The 20,120-nt window shown below is 38.2% G+C and overlaps 1 long non-coding RNA gene across 3 annotated transcripts in view; it reads left to right on the top strand.

The window, feature by feature from the left end:
• The window catches only part of LOC114157573 (uncharacterized), a 145,592-nt gene that overhangs the window by 54,313 nt on the left and 71,159 nt on the right, over positions 1-20,120 (top strand). For all 3 annotated transcript variants that reach the window (XR_003598191.1, XR_003598193.1, XR_003598192.1), the window contains exon 3: positions 1,749-1,834. This is a non-coding gene — a long non-coding RNA (uncharacterized LOC114157573). The remainder of the gene's footprint in view (positions 1-1,748; positions 1,835-20,120) is intronic.

Here is a 20,120-nt window from a genome sequence, read left to right as displayed (position 1 = left end):
CTTTCCAAAAAGCATCTGTGTGCTAGATTCTGTCTCCAAGTTCTCAATCACTTCACAGCCCACTTACCCTATATTCCCCTAATGCAGCACTTCAGCGCAGCCTCTGCTTTTGCTAGTTCAACAGCCATCCATCGGGCCTCCTGCTCCTAAACTGCCTACTCACAAGATGCACATCACAGGCAGCAAAAAAAAAAAAATAGGAGAAGCTGGCAGTTTTCAGTCTTTTTCAAGTGCTAGGCGGAATACCTCAAGGCTCTTGCTCTGCGAGAGATGAAGCCGCCGTTTTCAGTTCTGAGGCGTTCCACCCTCACTCCTTGGCTTTCATGTTGAAGGAAATTTATTTATTTATTTTTTCTTATTTGCTCCATCATGCTCCACAGAGTCTCCGTCATGCTGGGAAACGCAGCATAGCAGATAGTGGGAAGTCAGAATGAAACCAACCAGCTGGGTCAAAAGCTTTAATTGTTTAAGGTCTGCGGCCTGGGAAAATGGGGGCAGAAACTGTGGATAATTAGATTTTTTTTTTTTCTTCTTAAAGTAAACAAACATCAGGTCTTTTGGAGCATTTGGGGTTAATTTAAATGCAAATGGTTTGATAAATAAAGGATAGATGTTAATAATGTGGATTAATGAGATTTGTATCGTCCCTGATTGATCGCCACTGCGACTATAAGAACAGTCATCAGTCACATAACCTGTTGCTTCTCTACAAATGTGTGATTGTGGGGGAAAGAAAACACATGAGGCGTCTGGCATTAATGGGTTTTAGGCTGTCAACACTTTTCTTCTGTTATTAATTCAACAGTGTTAGTTCTTCTGAAGGAATTAATTTGACTGTTGAAAAGGGAAACGCATGAAAAAAAGGCAGCGTTATTTTAAGTTGTTGCACAGATAGTCTACTAATTATTTAACGGCGGCATTCATAAGAAACTGTGCGCGTGGCTTTTCCTTTTCATGACATTGCTTGTGTACATTTGTGGTAAATAAAAAATGCCTTTAACTCGATGAAAAGATGAAAAAGACAATTGAAGCTAAAGCGCTCTTTAAACTTCTGTAGCAATTAGACAATTTCACAATGACTTTTTAAATGACTTTATCACAATTGGAAGAAGAAATCTTTACAAAAGAAAGATCCCATTAAAAATAATTCTTAACATTGTTCATTTAGTTCAGTTTTCTTAACCTGATTAACATTCTGCTACCTCGACCTGTCGTTGTTATTGCTGAAATATTTAACAAAATGCTGAACTACTATGGCATCATTTGGAATTTCTATGCATTTCACTTTTACTAGGTGTAAAGCTATGGGAAAATAACAGATACTAGATTGTGTTTTACTGCAGCTGCTTTCACTTTTGTAGTTTATGTCACAACACGGCCATAATAAGCAGTTTCAGATTAACTCTCCCTTTAAAAGTCACCTTATTTATGCCCCTGCTAGTCTGCAGAGCACTCCCATTTCCTCAATGAATAGGCTTTGTCTTTGAAACAAATGTGCAACTAGATAATAGGGTAAGTGTGAAAAATGTTTCCAGAGCTTGCACATTGTGTTAAGCCACCATTTAAAGTCCTGTCAATACCTGCAGAGAAGTATCGATCTCCTCGGTCGTCTTGAAGGCACAAAGCTTTACGGCTTATTGATAGATTATGTAGATTCACTCGGCCGGGTTTGGATGGGCTGTCTATGCCTTGATATAAGACTATCAACATTTATGTGACTCGAGCTTCTGTTATGAATTTCAATACAGGCTTCTTGGCTGCAAATGGCGAACTGCAGGATAGAGATGGAGAAATGGCCGACGGGACAGATGATGTGCACAGTCCACACAATGCTGTAAGTCTGACAATATAGTAAAAGCATCGGATTTAGCTGCTCAGAATGTGTTTTCATTACCTATTAATTCAGGAGATGATAATTCTTTGAGGGCTTAAAACAGGATTAGAGCGTCAACCAAATTGTTTTGGCCCTTTCTGTGGGGTGCTCTGGTTGTACTTCCTTGCAACGTGCTCGCTATGCTGACTTAAAAAAAAAAAAAAGCGATGACAAGGAGTTGCCATGGAGACCTTAGTGGAACATCTGCAGAAACATGTCCAATAATGATTCATCTAAACGTGGTGATAGTGGATCAGTGACACTGTCAAAAAGTCTCACAACAAAACACTGAATGTTGGGAATCCATACATCCATAACTGTTGAAAATAATTGATAAATAATTCTTAGTTAAAATTAGCATATTACATCCAATTAAAAATATTCTAATACAGTAAAAGAATAACTTTTTTGGCAAATATTCATCCATCCATCCATTTTCTAACACCCTGGTCCCTAGTGGGGTCAGGAGGGGCGCTGGTGTCTATCTCCAACTAACGTTCTGGTCGAGAGGCGGGGTTCACCCTGGACAGGTCACCAGTCTGTCGCAGGGCAACACAGAGACAGACAAGACACACAACCATGCACTCACACACTCACACCTTGGGAGACTTTAGAGAGACCAATTAACCTAACAGTCATGTTTTTGGACTGTGGGAGGAAGCCGGAGTACCAGGAGAGAACCCACCATGGACAGGGAGAACATGCAAACTCCATGCAGAAAGACCCCGGGCCGGGAATCAAACCCAGGACCTTCTTGCTGCAAGGCAGCCAACTGCACCACTATGCAGCTGGTGGCAAATATTGTGTGTACAAATTTGACTGGTTTTTAAGCACTCACATTGACATTAACATAAGTTTAAATTTCGAAAGAAATGTTGGCTTAATGAAAGATTTTTTTATTAAATATTATTTTAGAAAGCTTTCATTTTGACCTTTAATCTGACAAACGGATCTCATTAGAAGCAAATAATGAATGTGAATGTAAAGAGCAAAAGAAATTGTTTGCAGAAACAGAAGTTTGACATAATCTGGTTTATGAACACTGAATATGCTGTTTGAAAGGTAAGATCCCAACTAATCTAAAACCCCCAAACGATGAGGTCTCTTAATTTAGATTTTTTAATTGGTTGTTAAAATGTCTAACCACCTGTTCACAGACATCTTAGTGTCTGTGAACATCATGATATCGCTGAACATTTTAAGAAAAGCAGACTCTGTTGAATGCAAAAATTAATTTGGTATTCATCTAAACCTTTGTGTTGTTGCTGAAAAGAAAACCAGCTGGTCCGACAAATAATTTGTTTTCTTACATTTGTGCAGCAAAACTTGAATTTTAAATAAATCTATAATTATTTTTCCTGAGAGGTATTCAAGCAGAGTTTCTAAGAAAACATAGGTTCAACAACAACAGATTTAAAAGGTGGTAGGAATAGGCACAACTGAATGAGGGGAGGAAATAATATTAATAATATTATCCATTATGCAGGGATCTATCATTCAAAAATAAAAATTGGGAGAATGGCATTTTGTCTTGAAGATGGTTTTATGTTGTTATTTTTTATGATACTGATATCGTGAAATTTTACAAGTATGAAGTGCGACCAAGATTTGGGAAGACAAAATAAACAAGGAAAAGTTTCAGGTTGTTTTTGGAAACATCACTAAATCCAGAATTTCAACAAAAAAACTTCAATATTTTTCATTCCAACAAGACATTCTACTTAGTGTTTTTATAAAGAGAAAATGTTTGTGTGCCTTCATATTTGCTGCAAGTGTAACTTTATGACAGACAAGCCTAAACAGCATAAAAAGGAAAAAAAGGAATGTTGCTGGTGAAATGACCTAAAAATTGAATAATTTTGGAAGCTATGCAAATATGGCAAGAAATGGCTATTATGATTATGCATTATTAAAATTCAGATGAAAAAGATGAACCCACTATTTTGTAACATCCATCAATATGGTAATTTTAACATTTACTCCCCCTGTCCTCCATTTTTTGCTTCTGTACTTTCTTCTCTGTGAAGCTTGAAAAGCACTGCGGCTGCACCAGGTCTATGCAAACACACACTGCGGCAGAGGTGGAATGAATTCATTTTCTGATATTAACACTCAAAGATGATCGAATTACCTCCAAGTTTAATACAATTTGTCTCGGATCTTTGCAGTAATTAAGACTTTTAAAGGGAAACACATGCCTCATTAATTGTTAATCTTTCTTTAAGCTTTTTGCCATTTGAGATAAAATGAAGAGCAAACCAACGTCTGATGAAAAGAAAAAAAAAATCTGATGTTTTCTCCCACTTTCTGAGAAAGGGAAATTTGTTATTTTTTGCACCAGATTGGAATCTGCCTGAAGATTTATGTTTCCATGGCTGAAGAATGGAGTCAAATATCAGATTACGTGGACGTGTAATCAGTAGGGAATCGTCTGTGACAAAGACGGATAGATCCATTACTTACAACGGGTATTGTTTAAAGGGCATATATCATTAAATTTACAAGTTTTCCCTTTCAATTGACTTCAGGCTGGTACTTGACGATAGTAGTATATTTCTGAGAAAGAAACAAAACATCTAAAACCAGAACTGAAAGTTGCTGAAGAATCGTGACGTTATGTTTTAAATATTGAACTTGGGCATAAATGCACACACAAATTATGGATGCAGAAAGTCAAAGCAGCGATTGCAAAGTCGTAGCTGTAACTCATAAAGTGAAGATTTAGATGGTGATTTATTCAGTCAGGATGAGTAAGTTGAGGAAAAAAATGTTGTCTGAGACCAGAAGATCAGTGACCTAGCAAACAAGCATCCTACCAAGACATGTAAACGCACCTTTTCGTCACTCCTGTCTGTAATTGACCACCTGTGACAATGACTGTAATGCGAAAAAAATGTTCCGGCTACATTTCTTAAGGATTGGGAAATTTCGATTTTTGGTCTTAACCAGCATTGTGAATCTTTTATTCACTGGCATGTGTCCACCAAATACTATTTCATTCGTGAGAGGTTAACGACACAACAGGAACGCGGTTGTCAAAATACTTTTTTTGTTGTTTTTTTGAGGACACTCAAATTCCTTAAGCCCACAACTTGTCGTTTGGCCCTATACAGTCAGTTTAACGCAACCGTTGTGTTGTGATGTGTTGAATGAAAGAGTAATTAAATATCTAACATGCAGTCAGACTGCTGCTACCTTCAATCTCTCGTTCGTTTGTCTCACACAAGGGACAAAACTCTTAGGGGTAAACATGCAGAAGGATTGTTTGAAGGGAGCAGGTATTGATTTAACTCACTCTGCGGACATCAGCAGCCAATTTGTACTGACAGGGGGTATAAAAGTTAAAAACTACTGCAGTGTAATTGGTGTGTTGTTTCCTGGTAAACATCACAAACAGCAGCTGTGGTCACCTCAGAGGTCTAGATGTTGATTATCATTTAGAATTTTCTATATGCTATATTTTACATCTTTGATATGACCGTTGCAATTTAAGAGGTATGCCGGGTAATTTGAGTCACAGCACCTCAAATCAATCCTTCTTCGCCATTTATCAAAAATAAAAACAGTGATAAGGTGGATCCCTGCTGGGAAAATTGTTGCAGTGCTTTCTGCATCGACAATGTGAGGTAAGGTTTGTCCTCTTCAAGCATGACTAAAAATAAGTCTGAATTGCAGCCAATGAAGGTCAGTATGGATTATGGAGCCCTGCACTCCCAGCGGAAAAAAAAAAAAAAAAAAAGAGTTGTTTGTTGTCTGGCCCAATGTCAGATAGAGAATCAGGAGGGAAAGTGCCTCTCTCAGCAGGTCCAGGCTTCCCGTCGATGATAATCCGATGGAATGGCTGATCTTAGCCGGATGGACTAAAGCCAGCGTGGAGGAAACAGTGGCTATTTGCATAGATTGTTCCTCGGATATGGCTGCTTGTATCGCTTTTTAGTTGAGCAACAGAAGTGCCGTTAGGCAATCTGTGTGCAGAGATGTAATTAGGCCCCTAATCTTTAAACTTTTCTTTTTCTTTTTCCACTTAATAGGGTAAAAAATCTTAAGCCTTTCAAGTCAGCTCAGGCAAATATTTACAATTTACTGAGATGTAAAATAATGTGGAATACAATCAAATACCTTGTTGTCGACCAGAAGAAAACCTGAAAAATATCAGAGAAACATTTGGACAGAGAACTTTTTTTTCCTCTTTTTTTTACCAAACAGAAACAAATGCAGTTGCTGCCGTAAATGCTTGTCAGAACCAAAGGTCACACCTGTGTTTACTGACTCCGATAGCATGTTCCACACTCAGTCATCATATCCAGATGGTAGCATCTCATAGAGTTGAGGCCCTGCTTCATGAACTGCAGAGTAATCCTCTTTGCCAACATCCTGCAGTGTCCAGGATTCCTGTGTGCTTTGGACAATGAGCACAAACAGCACCTGGCAGTTCAAACCTATTTGCATCCAGGTAAATCTATGTTCTCTTGCACTGCTGACTAGTTGTAGCTCACTGTAAATGCTTGAGGGCTGGAAACACTTTCTTAAAATGCATCATTTTGTGCTGTACTATTGTCAGTCTTATGGCTTAATTTGAATTATTTTTAATATAACTTAATTCTTTAACAATAACTGTAGTTACTGTTTCAGGTCTCAAGCTGATCATTTTCCTCATACAAAGTCTAGATTAAAGATAATCTTTAAAGACAGCCAGAGGTCTCTGCAAAACTGAAAGCTTTCATAATGGTTAGGATCACTGCCCTGCAGGCGATTAGTGGTCAAACTGTTCTGAAGTACGTCCCAACTGTATGTTCATATCTTGCCCCATTCTGTGGTGACAACTCATGCTATGACTGAAGTGTACAAAAACTTTAAAATTGAACTTAAATAGTAGAGCAGCTAATGACAAGCTGTTCTCCGGCAGAAACACGGAGATACACGTAGGTGTTGCACCTGTTGTGAAAAGAGCTTTCAGCTTGTAATAAGGTGAATTGTGCTTTCAGTGCACTTCTTGGAAACTAGGTTTCTATTCCGAGACTTTGACAAAATGAAGCACATATAAAACACACAGTGTTGATGCAGAGGCTCATGTAATTCTGCCGAATCTGGGGAGTACAAGTGAGTCATTGAATAAATTACATGCCGAACCAATTGCTCAACCACATAAATACACCTCTTGAGCTCGCCTCATTTTCCGGATCGTCGCTCGTTCTCGTCCTTATCGCTCACGTCGACTTATCTGATTTCTCAGCACAACCGAGAATTAATGTCTAAAGTTATCAAACCAAGGATGATGACACGTATTCATGTTCACCTACTTTTTTAGGTACTTGAGCAGCTGCAACCGTCCTGGACGCAAAGCGAGTGCGGGTGTGATCGCATCGTTAGCTACTGTTAACGTATGCCTGAATTATGGAAGAAATCAATAAATTAGTCTGCTGAATTGAAACAGAATGATACAGGTTATGGTTTTCCTCACTGTAATGATAAGAAGACTAAGTGGTAATGTTGATGAAACAGCAGAAAGAGTCGCCTCCATTGCCAGGTACTCTAGTGACTCTGTATCTGTTCAGTTCTCCCTGCTCTGTGTACACAGCGTCAGCGGGGTGATTCATGATCATGCACAAGTGTGCTTCATCATGTCACAGGAGAGATGAGCTCTGTCCCTTTTTTTATTTTCTCATTTCCCACTCCTCTTACAGTATGTGGTGCTGGTAGTTCTGATGTCATAAATCAATTTACCATTCTTACTTATGCAAGTATGTTTTGTTTTAATAAAATTATGATGCGTTTTTAACTTAATTTTTTGTTTTTTAAGGCAAATAAAGGCCAGTGTGATAACTTGAATACCAGACCAATGAAGTTTATTGGCTTAGGCAGTAATCTTACCCTCTACCTTTTTGCTATGACAACAAAATTACTAAGCCAACCTTGATTTATTAGGACTTTTATGGTTGTGTGAGTGCTCCTGCCCTTTTCCAAAGATGTCTTCAACTTTAACTACCTGGCGGTAATTCGGTTTTACTGTGTGCAGCAATAGTTTTAAAAGAAAAAAAAAACATACTAAATAAATGAGAAGGTAGTTTACAAGACTTTTGTTTTGAAACAGTTACGTGGAGCAGCTATAAGCAAGCAGCAGCCAAAGTTATCTCAGTTTGGGAAAAACAGTAGAAATATATTTTAGCAAAGTGAAACTTGCACCGTGATCAGATTCAAGGCTTCGACTTAATAATGACCCAACTGACTTGTCAAAGCATCTGATATTGTAGATACAGCTCCAGCTACGAAAAACTGCCACAGGTATTTCTTTTAAGACACTGAAAAAATGGAGACAAACTTTGAAGGTTAGAAACACAACCATCCTCTGCATACAGATTTGTTACAAATTTAGCTAAGTAACGCAAATGCTAAATTGCTCACATTTTAGTATAAAAAGTGTCTTTTAATGTTTCGTAACAAGACAAAAGTATGAAAATATCATTATATAGTTGTAAATATGTAATATGTTTCACTCAGTAAATTTAACTTTGTAATAATATTCCATTTTATTTAATATGACTGAATTAATATGTGTTGGATTTTTTTGGACATAAACCATGTTTTCTGCTATTTACAGAACATTATTTTGACTTTCACAATATTTTTCAAGCGCTTTAACAAAAGTCGCAGAACAATTTACAACTAACATTGATAAACGATCTGAACCAGATGCACTGTCTGCTCTTCTGTAAAAAAAAAACAAACAACAAAATCACTTTTTTTTAAAAACTCTGACCACTCTAACAACATACCCTGATTCTACTTGCTTGTTTTTAAAACATATTAGCAAAAATGGTCATGTTTCCATTACTCAGTAAGTGGTAAGCTCAGACTGGGAATCTGGTGCCCACACAGCATGATGGTGTTCTGTTAATGTTATAGTCACCCACAATGGCAAAGAGGTTCAGCGTTATGACAGCCAGCTTAACTCCACCAGACAGCCTTTACTATATCACCCCTTACCTGTGATGAGTATTGAAATTACACTAACCGATGACCAATCCTTTACGTCTGTTGTAATTGTACGTTCGCATTTCCTCAAGTGGCAGGTTTAATTGCAGACCAAGAAAAGAAAAAAAAAGACCTGCAAGAGGACAAAAGTTGAATCATTTCTGGAAAGCAACGTTTTAATTATGATGTTCTGTAATTGCAGATCTTTGGGGCCATCCAATTATGAACTTGAATTGAATGCTGGCAGCCACGGTCCCTGGTGTTTTGGAAATAACTGACAATATTAACTACTATGTCATTGCTGCTGTGTCTGGGCCATATTAGATCATCTTTGCTCTAAATTAGTCTGTAGTTTTGAGTTGTATTTTTGGCTGTCGTGCAATGTTTTCAATTATTTTAATAGTTTGTTGGGGGCAATTAAAGGTTGTGAATTTTGTTATTATGCAGTGATAATACCTGTACATTGGTTTGTTTTTAGCAAGCAGTAATACTCTTTAAATTAATACCCCAAAATGGGTTAGTGATTAGAGAAAACGTTTTACATTTAGTTGTGTAATAATTCGGCACAGTAGTTGCCCAGTAACTGTGCACATTTAGATTTGTTATGATGAAAGCCAAAACCTAACTTTTACTTTCTGAAACAGTTTATTAACGGTTTTGATTACCTGAGAGAGCCATTAGTGATTGATAAACATGATCCTCAAAAATAAGACTTAGCCTAATAATCGTGCACACAGTGTAAAGGTGCGGGGTAATGTAAATGATGAGGTGGAGCCGTGGCTCAGTTCAAGGTTGTGTTGGATGTGTAAACCCAGAATGCTTCAAAGATAATCCAAGCCATCTTCTCATAATTGGATCTACTCATGCAATGCTAAATTCTAAGGCCTAAGGTATGGTTTGATGTCAGAAACATTTATCAGCCTGAATGCATATCCATTAATTGTGTTATCTAAAAATAGGCAAGTAAATGTAGTGTGAAAAACATCTCTGTTAGGGTCCTATAGAATGGTTTTGTTTCATCTCAAGAGCTTTATTAATACAGGTCAAAATTATGTGCATGGTTCATGGTACCATATTGCAAGCAAATGAATGGAGTTTGCCTTACTTCCATTTACACACATCTGTTATTGTTAGCAACAACTAAGATTTGGAATATAAACAATTATTTAACCAATACATACCCATATATCTTTGATTTATAAGAAACACTTCTTATTTCTGATGCTAAAGACACTCTATTAATGAAAATGCATATACCAAATATACATCCACAGTTTTTATTTAGAGAATTCTTTTCTGACAAAAGTGTTTCTTATGTGATGTCTTCTACTGGTGTTTGTAAATTCAGAAGAGTATGTTATCTGTCAACAAATCAAAGCTTGTTGCTTGAAGATGTTACTTTTTTCCCCCCATTAATCTCAGTGTGATTCAATTATATCCCAAAAGAAAAAACACAAACAACTCGTCTGTGGAAAACACAGAGACCTTGGACTCATTCTCAATGTTTTGTGCAACCTTCAAACTGCCAATGTTTCTTTCCCTTCGTTGGAACTCCCAATTACTATTCCTCAGCGGATCTCTGTTGTTTCTTTTAGCTATTCATAAGTCGCCTCATTCCCCCCACAGGATCTGACCCGGGGGTCTTGCTCACACCATCGAAGCAATCAATTGTGCTGAGTGACATTGCAGTTACTGTCATGTGTTTAAAAGTTAGTTTGTTTGCGTGTAAAAACAAGGTTACCTTAGTTAGCTGAATTATTCGTCATGGATTTCCAATTGAGTTCATCAGTCATCCACACCTCATGTAGGCTGATGCATAATGAAACACAACCTGCTCCTGCTGTTCCACCTTAATGTGAACGCACATCAGTGACAGAGTGATGCATGAAGGGCCTTTTGTCTCTGCATCTCCGTGACTAAGCATTTAAAACTTTCTAGTTATGAAAGGTGTGACTTAAAAGAATCAAGTTGTTCATTTTAGTTGTGTTTAGGCTTGCAACTCAGAATGGTTGTTTGTTTCCGTAAATGAAATGGAGAAATATGTAAAAAGATATAAAAGGAAACCCACACGAGAACACAGTTGATATTTGGCTAAGTGTGATGAATGTCAAATTCAGGTAATTATGCACAATGTATTGGAAACCCACAATAAAAGTAGCAATGGCAAAGTCTGCCACTCAAATCTGAGGCTCCCTTATATTAGTGAGCTGATAAACGGTTTCTGACTTTAGATCCCGTCATACTCGGATGTACTTCACCTTGCAGTGGTGGGTGTATACTTGAGGCGAACTCGAAGCGGACGTCCGCCAGACATTTCTGCTCAAATTTAAATTTTTATGACTGCATACTTGGTGTCACACAGTAAACTGTTGGGTGGAAAACAGTGTTCACATCAAACTCTTTTGCATGTGATACCAATCTGATGAAGTCGAGGATGTGCAGCATGACAACCAGTCTCTATCCCGCACTGACAAGTGTGTGGAGGCAGCCCTGATTAAGAAAAACATGGGTAGGACCAACTAGCTCATCAAACTTATTATTTATTAGCACTGTAGGAAATAAAGGAATTTGTCACAAGAAATGTAGGCAATCGGTACACTTGACTATAAAATCCCAGCCATGCGCCAAAAATGCACGCAGAGTACATACAGTATGCCTGAGAATGTGAGAGCCTTGTGTGATTTTTGACCCCAACATGAATAAAAGACTATGAACAGTTTGAGTTTTGTCAGAGAACCATTTTTTTAGATAATTATCCCGATAGTGTTGAGTCGGTATTACTGAAGGATTTACTTTTGTTTTTTGATGGATTGTGGTAACCAGAGTAAAACGTCATACAATATCAAACGGTCATGTGATGCAAATAGTGGTTCTATAAACCACAAGCCATTGAGTAGTTAGAACTGTTCCATGTACTTATTTTGAAGATTCTGCCGACAACCACAGTATTCTTTATATTTCATAAATTTCAACTGAGCTTTGTGTCTTATGATTGTCATCTGGTGTGATTGCTTGTACCGTGTTTGTTCATAGCCTGTGGTTACTTGTTTATACAACTCCTGCTTTCTTAAAGCTTTTGTTAGTTTCCCAAGCCATAGATCCATTATTGGTGACAATGACTGACTGCAACTTAAAGCCAAATCCTTTAAACTCAGCCCTTAATGATTTGACTCACATCGCCGATTGACAAGCATGTGTCTGACTAACTTACGTTGTGTCTACAAAGTAGGAGTCCAGCAAATTGATTTCACCAAAACACAGGCTACAGTATTCATTTTTGCTGCTTATCTCAGGATTGGACATGCTAACAAATATAAGTGTTCAAAACAAGACGCAACATGATTATGACAAAAACAGAGACATCAATTTATCTCATGATGTCTATAATGAGAGCAATAATAACAATAAAAATATTGCCCTTTCCACTAAAGGGCTAATCCTGCTAATGATAAAAGTTGGAATTAAGACTGAAACCGAGCTCCATGGAAAAAAATCCTAAACGAAGGATCTTTTGATTTCAGCAGTAAACACATCATGAGCAATCACCAGCACCTGTTTCTGGTTCACTATTGTCCTCCATAAAATTAATATTATTTAAATTTAACTTGCTAGCAACACCAAACTGTCTTCTGTGTAAATTAACTTGAACCACAGTTTACAATCCAGTGTACTAACTCAAAGATAAAGTGTAATACCTCTCAATCTTCACATCTAAAGCAACTCTTGTGTACACCTGGTTTTAAATACATCGACATATTCTTTGTTGTATTGCATAAAATGAACAATAGCTTCCCATTCTACTTAGTCCTTTCCACTGTGTGCAGAAGCACACCTTCACCAGCTACTGTCATTGCTGATGTTCTTATTGCAACGGAAACCAAGCCTTCCCTGGTGGCTCATTTAAACACACTTGGCCTTTCAGCCCCACTTACCTAATAGCTGTTGCCACATTGATCAGCCCCCATGCTGTCCATCACCTCCTGTGCTCCAGCCCTAAGCGCTGATGAACTCGGACAGACACCATCTCATGTGAGCCTTTTCTTGTAAGGTTCCATGATACGTGACCTTTACACGATAGGGCCACAATTTGGTCCAACATGTAAATTAATTGGACAAAAGGGCAGGGAGCTCCCTTGGTCTATAGTGTATATTTCTGTATTTTCCATATGCTTTGGAGTTAAATTGGCAAAAAACGATGTCCACATTTAGTTCATTTCCATAGCATGTTTTGTATGAAGCAGCTGAACGGTGAAACTTTTAAGGACAAACTGGCCTAGTCCAAAACTATTTCAATTTGCAGTCTCCTTAGAACTTTTACTTTGCTAGATAGTATTTTCTGGAGGCTCTTTGCAATGGATTTCCACATTTGGATTTCTGTAAAGACTTTTATTTCATTGATGTATGCTGAAATGCATTTCTTTCCATTTATATAAATTTAATACAAAACATCCATTTTAAAAATGCTAACCTAGCTGATGTCCTATACTGCTTTCATTAGCGGCTTACTCTTTAAATCCTCTGGTTATGCATGTCAAGCAATTGTCTTTATGCCAGTTACATGGCTGTGCCTCCCAGCCCATCACCATAAACAAGCAGCTAATGTAATTTCTATTACCAAACGACTGGAACTCTCCCACTACGCAGAGGATGGCTGCTGTGCATCGCGGCACTGCTCTCCTCTGGAAAGTCGCATTACCACACATGTATCTCCAAAGATTAGAGTCAGCAAGGTTTACCACTTTAATTACCACTCTGTAATAATGCCCTCAGTAAAACACATGACTGCTCTGATGCACAAGCGTTCACCAGTGGTGCTTTTCAAGGACACTCACCAGTTTGCTTTAGTCTTCCAGCATCAGAGTACAGTACGACCCTTCATTACAGAAATGCAGTGATTCAGTTTTATTGGCTTATCAACCCTTCTGTTGTGGGAAATACTTTTTCTCTAAGGTATTCCACCCCAACGCCACGCTCCAGTAATTTATTAGGACTTTTGGTGTTCATATTGGATGCTTATTTTGACCTCTGATCATCCTAAGATGCGACAAGATTTGTTAAATGGCAAGTAGTATGCAAAATGTACTTTCTAAGGTTTGTATCATGTCAAGTGTGTTTTCCATCATCAAAAACATATGTGGAGTGTTAATTTGAGTCATGTTTTAGGAATTCATCATGAGTCTCCCATGTCAACCCAATGCACCAGATATTCACCTAATAAGTTCAACTTTGGAGCTTCAGCCTTAGTTTTCTCCCTTCTTACAGATTAGCCCTACACTACACAGCTCCACTAGATTAGCAGCAATTAGCAAACATCTGGTGGAGCTGCACACCTGCTGAGCTTGTCATACAAACTACAATGCCCCTATTATTGAGATATTTAGTGTGTATATACAGCACTTTCATTACAAGTGAAAAATGCATTATACCCTCACTTTAAAAAGATTCCAATAAGAAGTAATAAAGACCTACTAAAGAGACGATCAAGATTAAAAATGATCAGCTTGGAGGAGACAAAAATTCATTATCAATACTGAGTTTTGTTACTACACTATATTAACAAGCTTTCTTTGACCTTTCATTTAATAGTAATATTTTTTATGAATAATATGGATTTTTCTTCAATAGCAGGTCCAAGTATTGTGACCGGAAGTGATGCTGAATTGTGTTACTATTCTGGGCTAATGAGACATTACAGTTTTACGGCACTTTTTTAAATGATTTATTTAATTTGAAGGATATCCCGTCAGTGGAAAGTAACAAATGTCACAAGTCATGCAATAGGAAAGTGACTTAAACAGTTTCTAAATTTGATTGAATATAACAGTCTGTAGAAGCCATCAAATGCATTTCCCTTAACTGAAATAACCATTCATTTTAAAACTCAACTCATTTTGTATCTACAATACACAAACTCATACCATTTTGTTCCTTCCTGCTTTTGCATTTGTAAACAAAATTAATACTCATGGAGCCAATTTTAATAAGAGAAAAATATAGCCTGCGCAAATCCCAACAACAGTTTTCAAATAATGAGCTCAACAATCAAGACAACACGCTATTCAAACTAACCTGGCCTTGAGTGAATGAGTACCCCCTCACACTATTAATTCATGAATTAACTGTGATTAATCACATCTTCTGGATGTGATTAATCACAGTTAGATGTGAGGTCCGTACTGATAACTGCCAAAGTATTTTCATGGACATTCATTGTGCATTGATTGTTTGATTGTGAGTGTTTGGGTCACCTGGAAGCTGTTGATTTTTTTTATTTTTTTTGGGGCAGGACAAAGGATGATCACAACACTTTGAAGGTGGAGTCTAGCACTAAACACCATCCAATATCCAATCTTGCCAATCTCATTTGCTATGGTTCAGGTTAATGTGGTAGACCTGATCCTCATGAGTCAGTATATAGATTTTTTTTTTTTCATAGCTGAATTAAGTAAATTCTGAGACAAAAACGGGACTGGGACCTTAGGTTACCTTCAATCAAAATCTTTTTACCCCCAGCCAAAACTCCAATAATTTAGTTCAGATGGAAGCATATTCCTGTGTTAGAATTGTCTTGACACTAAGTGATAATTGAGGATTAAAAATAGTTGTCTCTTTATTTCCATCCAGCCTGATACAACTTAAGCTTTGTTGCAAAGACGAATGAAGAGTGTTTGGTCTCTAGATGTGCAAACCTGGAAGAGTATATCACCTGCGGTTTTAACTCTATGCTAACTCTGGGAACAGCATACACATGCATGGCACACGTGCTATATTATTTTTGTGAAAATTTGTGAAGAATCAGAATCATTTTTCCTTCCATCACAGACATACTCTACATCCCTTTGTATTAATCTGTCATTTAAAAAAAATAAGAATCCAAATAAACAACTTTGAAGTTTGGTGCAATGTGGCAAAAAGTGGAATATTTCAAGCCACTTTGTCAAAAAATACCCGGATTCAAAAGTGTTTTTGAAGATCCATGATCACTCCTGCCCTTTGAGGTCTACCAGCGTATTTCGTCCTCGGACTCAAGCCACCGCATGAATAGATGTCAAGAGATGTTATCACAAAGATTTCAACCTTTCTGAAGCATCAAAAGCTTGCCGGAACATGTCTGAACACATGGTTGGTCAGGAGATACTTAGGCTAGCCGAGAGCTCGCTGACACCTTTGATCGAATATCTGTGTAATCAATCCGGAGGGAGCTGGCTCGCACTCTGAACATGCCTTGCATTAGAATTCCTACAGATAAAGAATTAGTGACACGGACAAGTGGGGTATCAGGAGAGATCAATGCTGTGCATATGAAATTTTACATGCTTGGTCCCTTTTTAACATCGTCTTTGAAAGTAAAAGTCTGTCATATCGGATGATGATGCTGAGATAGCTGCCTGCTTTGTTAGATCAGTTTAATAGACGAACACTGTGGGGTGAAGATCTTAGGGTTTAAATAGGCAGGAAGAGCTTTATTACTCTGCCTGAAAGTGATTCTTAAGGGTGGACTCAAAAAAAAAAGAGAGAAAGAAAAAAAAAACAAAGGCTGAACAAATCAAATGATGTCTTAAGGATTAGTAAACTTTGAAATGTGAAAGCTTCCCTGTATTCTGTCTCCAGGATGATAAGAATGCTCCAGCGTAACTTGAAAATTCACACGACACAAACACTTATTTGCTAAGACATAGACAACCAGCAGCCATATTTGTTTTTAGTCATAATTACCAAGAAAAGACCCCTGCTTTAAGCACTGGTCAGGGCATGTTGCTCGATCAAAAACACTCATTTCGAAACAGCAGGAGAGTCGTGTATCAGACTTCCAGCAGCAGCAGCAGCATCCACACTCTCAGGGCTCTTCAATCGAGTCTATCCAGTCACGTAAGGTGCGTGGGCGAGCGGAGGCTCTGCTTTCTACGTCTCCGCCGGCCTGTCGGTTTCATCAGCGTGTGCACTGCTCTGTTACTAGACATCCTCCTCCAGAGAAGACACCTGCTGTTTTCATCTTGAAATCTCATGTCGGCCTGTGATCAATCTCTCCCTGTCAAGCGAAAGCAATATTGATCCATAGATGTAGTATTTGGCAGTTTTGAGTGTGCTGGCTGCAATGCAGCTCGGGGTCCTTCTGTTGCTCGATGTTTGCATGTGTCTTTTATTACCGGAAGCAGCGCAATATCAACAATGGACTAACCATATTGAGGAGCAGGTTGCACCTCTGCACAGACAGCACTTGTTTAAAATCAGAGAAAATGTTTGACTTTGGCTAACAGTGAGCTTCCTTAGATGTGCCACAACAAAGTAAAACTGATTCGATGAGAAGGAACCTAAAAGTGGGTGACTTTCCCGGCTAATGGCGCTGTCAGTGCCTAATCACACTGTCAGCTTCCATTACCATGAAGGTAATTAGGTGCCTTATCTCTATTCTGCTTCAACCAGAACTCAGAATCTGCCAAATTATTAGACTGGTACAATTAAACAAAGCGTGTAAAGAAAGGCTTGAGTGGTTTGGAACAGTTTGATACCAAGTGAGGAGGAACTAACTTATAATGGTTTGTGAATTTATTAAAAGCCATAATTATTATTGTTATTCTAATTGCGGCCATTAACAGAACATCACATTGACTGCACAAATGAGTCTTCAACTGTGGCTGGTTTCATTGGCTGTACTTGGTCTGCCTTTGTTGGTGTTCAGAAATGTTATTGCTGTATTTTCCAGACTATCGCATCAGTCAAGAAACCTCAGGAAGAGTAAAAATAAGTCGCACTGTACCATAACTTTAGAAATGGTTTAATATGAGGGGAACCTCATCCATGTTGATGATAAGATCCAGTGACACATTCTTTAAGTATCCATATGTAGACTTGTTCCTGTAGCTCTGGCCATCTTGCTTTCAGCCCACGATTAGCTTTCTTCGCTGCTGCAGACAGTAATGTTTACTCAGTCAGTATGTATTAACACTTAACATAGCAGTCAAAAAATGCATCATGAATGATGTAGAGCTAACAATAGCCTAAAAAAGAACTTATCGGACTAAACTTCTCAGAGGAGAAGTGCAGTGGGGAAAAGTATTACAAGCCCCACTATGAAGTGAGGGAGGCTACAGAAAACCAGGAAGGAACTTGGAAAGTGTTTCTTTTTTTTCTTTTCTGTAATTACAAGTATTACAAGCCCCACTATGAAGTGAGGCAGGCTACAGAAAACCAGGAAGAAGAGAGGAAGGAACTTAGAAAGTGTTTTTTTTTTCTTTTCTGTAATTCCAGCCTTGGATCTGGGGATGACAGGAAATAAAACCCAATCAGGTTGCAGTTCCAAACTAATAGGGTTTGCTAGTAGATGCTTACTGACCAACCTGTTGTCGCACAATTCAGCGTGATGAATCATTCACAACTCCTCATTCTGGTTGTTGATTAGCCTAATTTGTTGAAATTCAACAAGAGAAATCAACCTCATTGGGAGGAATCTCAACTTGAACACTGACGGGAGATGAGAATTGAGCGGAATTGCATAGAAAGGCAATGGCCAAGCTAATGATTGGCTGTAGCAGGCAGCAAAGTAAACCTGTGTTTGAATTCATCATCCAAGATGCTAGACCTCTCAGTCGACTCTCCCTTTAAGCAATCTTACCTGGATACTCTCCCACTTCCATAGTCATCCTTAGCAGCTTCGTTTTCCCCTGCTCTCACCTGCCTGGCCCGTCTCCGGCGCTCTCACACATCCAAACCAGGGTAAACACCTGGAGAATCACAAGTCAAGCAACTCCATTCGCCAATGACACACTCACCTCCGGAACCATCATGTCCTCAATACCATCTATCCTCTATCCATCTCCTGAGAAAACTAATATATATATATATTCCCTTATTGCTCTCATACCAGCCTCTAAGCAATTGTAACTCTTCTCCTGTCCTCTCAGACACCACCTGCAAACTGAGATGAAAGTTATTGGACAGAAATGTGAACATCTCTCACACCTGTGGGGGGAAAAAACACGTACCTTTAGCTAAGCTTGCCTCCTTTGTGATTTCTGGGCTGAAAATTAAGCACAACTGTGACAGAATGAGATCTCAGTATATAACCTTCTTAAAAGACTACAACATTTCTTGCTGTTGCTAAATAAATATATTTGTATTACACTTATATTGATGTCAAATATGGCATTTGTTATCTAGCTTTTAATGCACAGCCCTGTATAAAGATGGTGAGAGAACACTGGTAAGCACCTTAAAGCAATTTAGACATTTCTACCCATCTGTCTGTTCATCAGTCAGTCCATCCATCTTGTAAATGGTAAAGATTGGACTGTGGATGTCTGTGGACATAACCCAAACATCCCACTTCCCAGGAACATTCTTTGTCTCATTCTGGGAAAACACCCAAAAACTCCCTGGTCAGAACCAATATATAGTCCCTCCTACAAATTCCAGCATTCAGGAAGCACACTAATCGGATGCCTATACTACTGACTCTTTTTGATTCTGGGACATGATAAAGCCAAACCATGGGAAATTGGGATAACTCTACCAGAATTGAAAATCTGGGACACCATCCTGGAAAGTACACTTGAATGGAGCAACAACAAAAAAAATACTTGTAAACATTGACATGCCTATTTAGGTCATGTTTTTCTGTAAAAACAGAAAAAAGCCATGATATTGAGAAAAGTGTTGGATTGATTCTTGCTGTAAAGTACTTGTCTTACTGAATCAGTAGTTTGTGATTGTCTTTCTTAATGTCAAATATAGGTTTGAAAATGAGTTACTGCTAGTGCCTCAGAGAAAAATTGTACTGTGTATTTGACCCTTCGTTTACTACTGTATGTAGGAGCAGCATGCAATCCACATGGCAGCTTAATGCGAGTTGTCCTTTGCACAGTCAAGGGCAAAAAAAAACCTAACATACATATCCTAAGGGTAAAAATAGAATCCTGCAGATGTGCAGTGAGCATGCGATCCATGTATAGAAATGTCCTTATGCAAGTTTAAAAGATCAGGACATCTTTACTGTAAGACAAAACCTCCTCATACACTCAGTCACACGTCCGCATTAACAGACCCATTCAAAAGTACTCATAGTCCTTGAAATATTTCATGTTTTGTCACTATATAGCTACAACCAAATATTTCTGGCAGGGAAAGAATACATCTTTTTCACAAAGATGTACGAAATATCTGGAAAATATAGCATTCGTTCATTCTTAACCCTTTTGTTCTGCTAATGTCTAAGAGTCCAGACGTGTGTAAATTAATCTCAATATAAATGCAGCTGTTGGCTTCAGAGGTTTGCTGG

The sequence above is a fragment of the Xiphophorus couchianus genome, chromosome 14 (assembly GCF_001444195.1).
Source record: "Xiphophorus couchianus chromosome 14, X_couchianus-1.0, whole genome shotgun sequence".
NCBI classification, from domain to species: Eukaryota; Metazoa; Chordata; class Actinopteri; order Cyprinodontiformes; family Poeciliidae; genus Xiphophorus; species Xiphophorus couchianus.
Note: the sequence above shows the minus strand (reverse complement) of the source record. Positions and strands in the feature narration are given on the sequence as shown.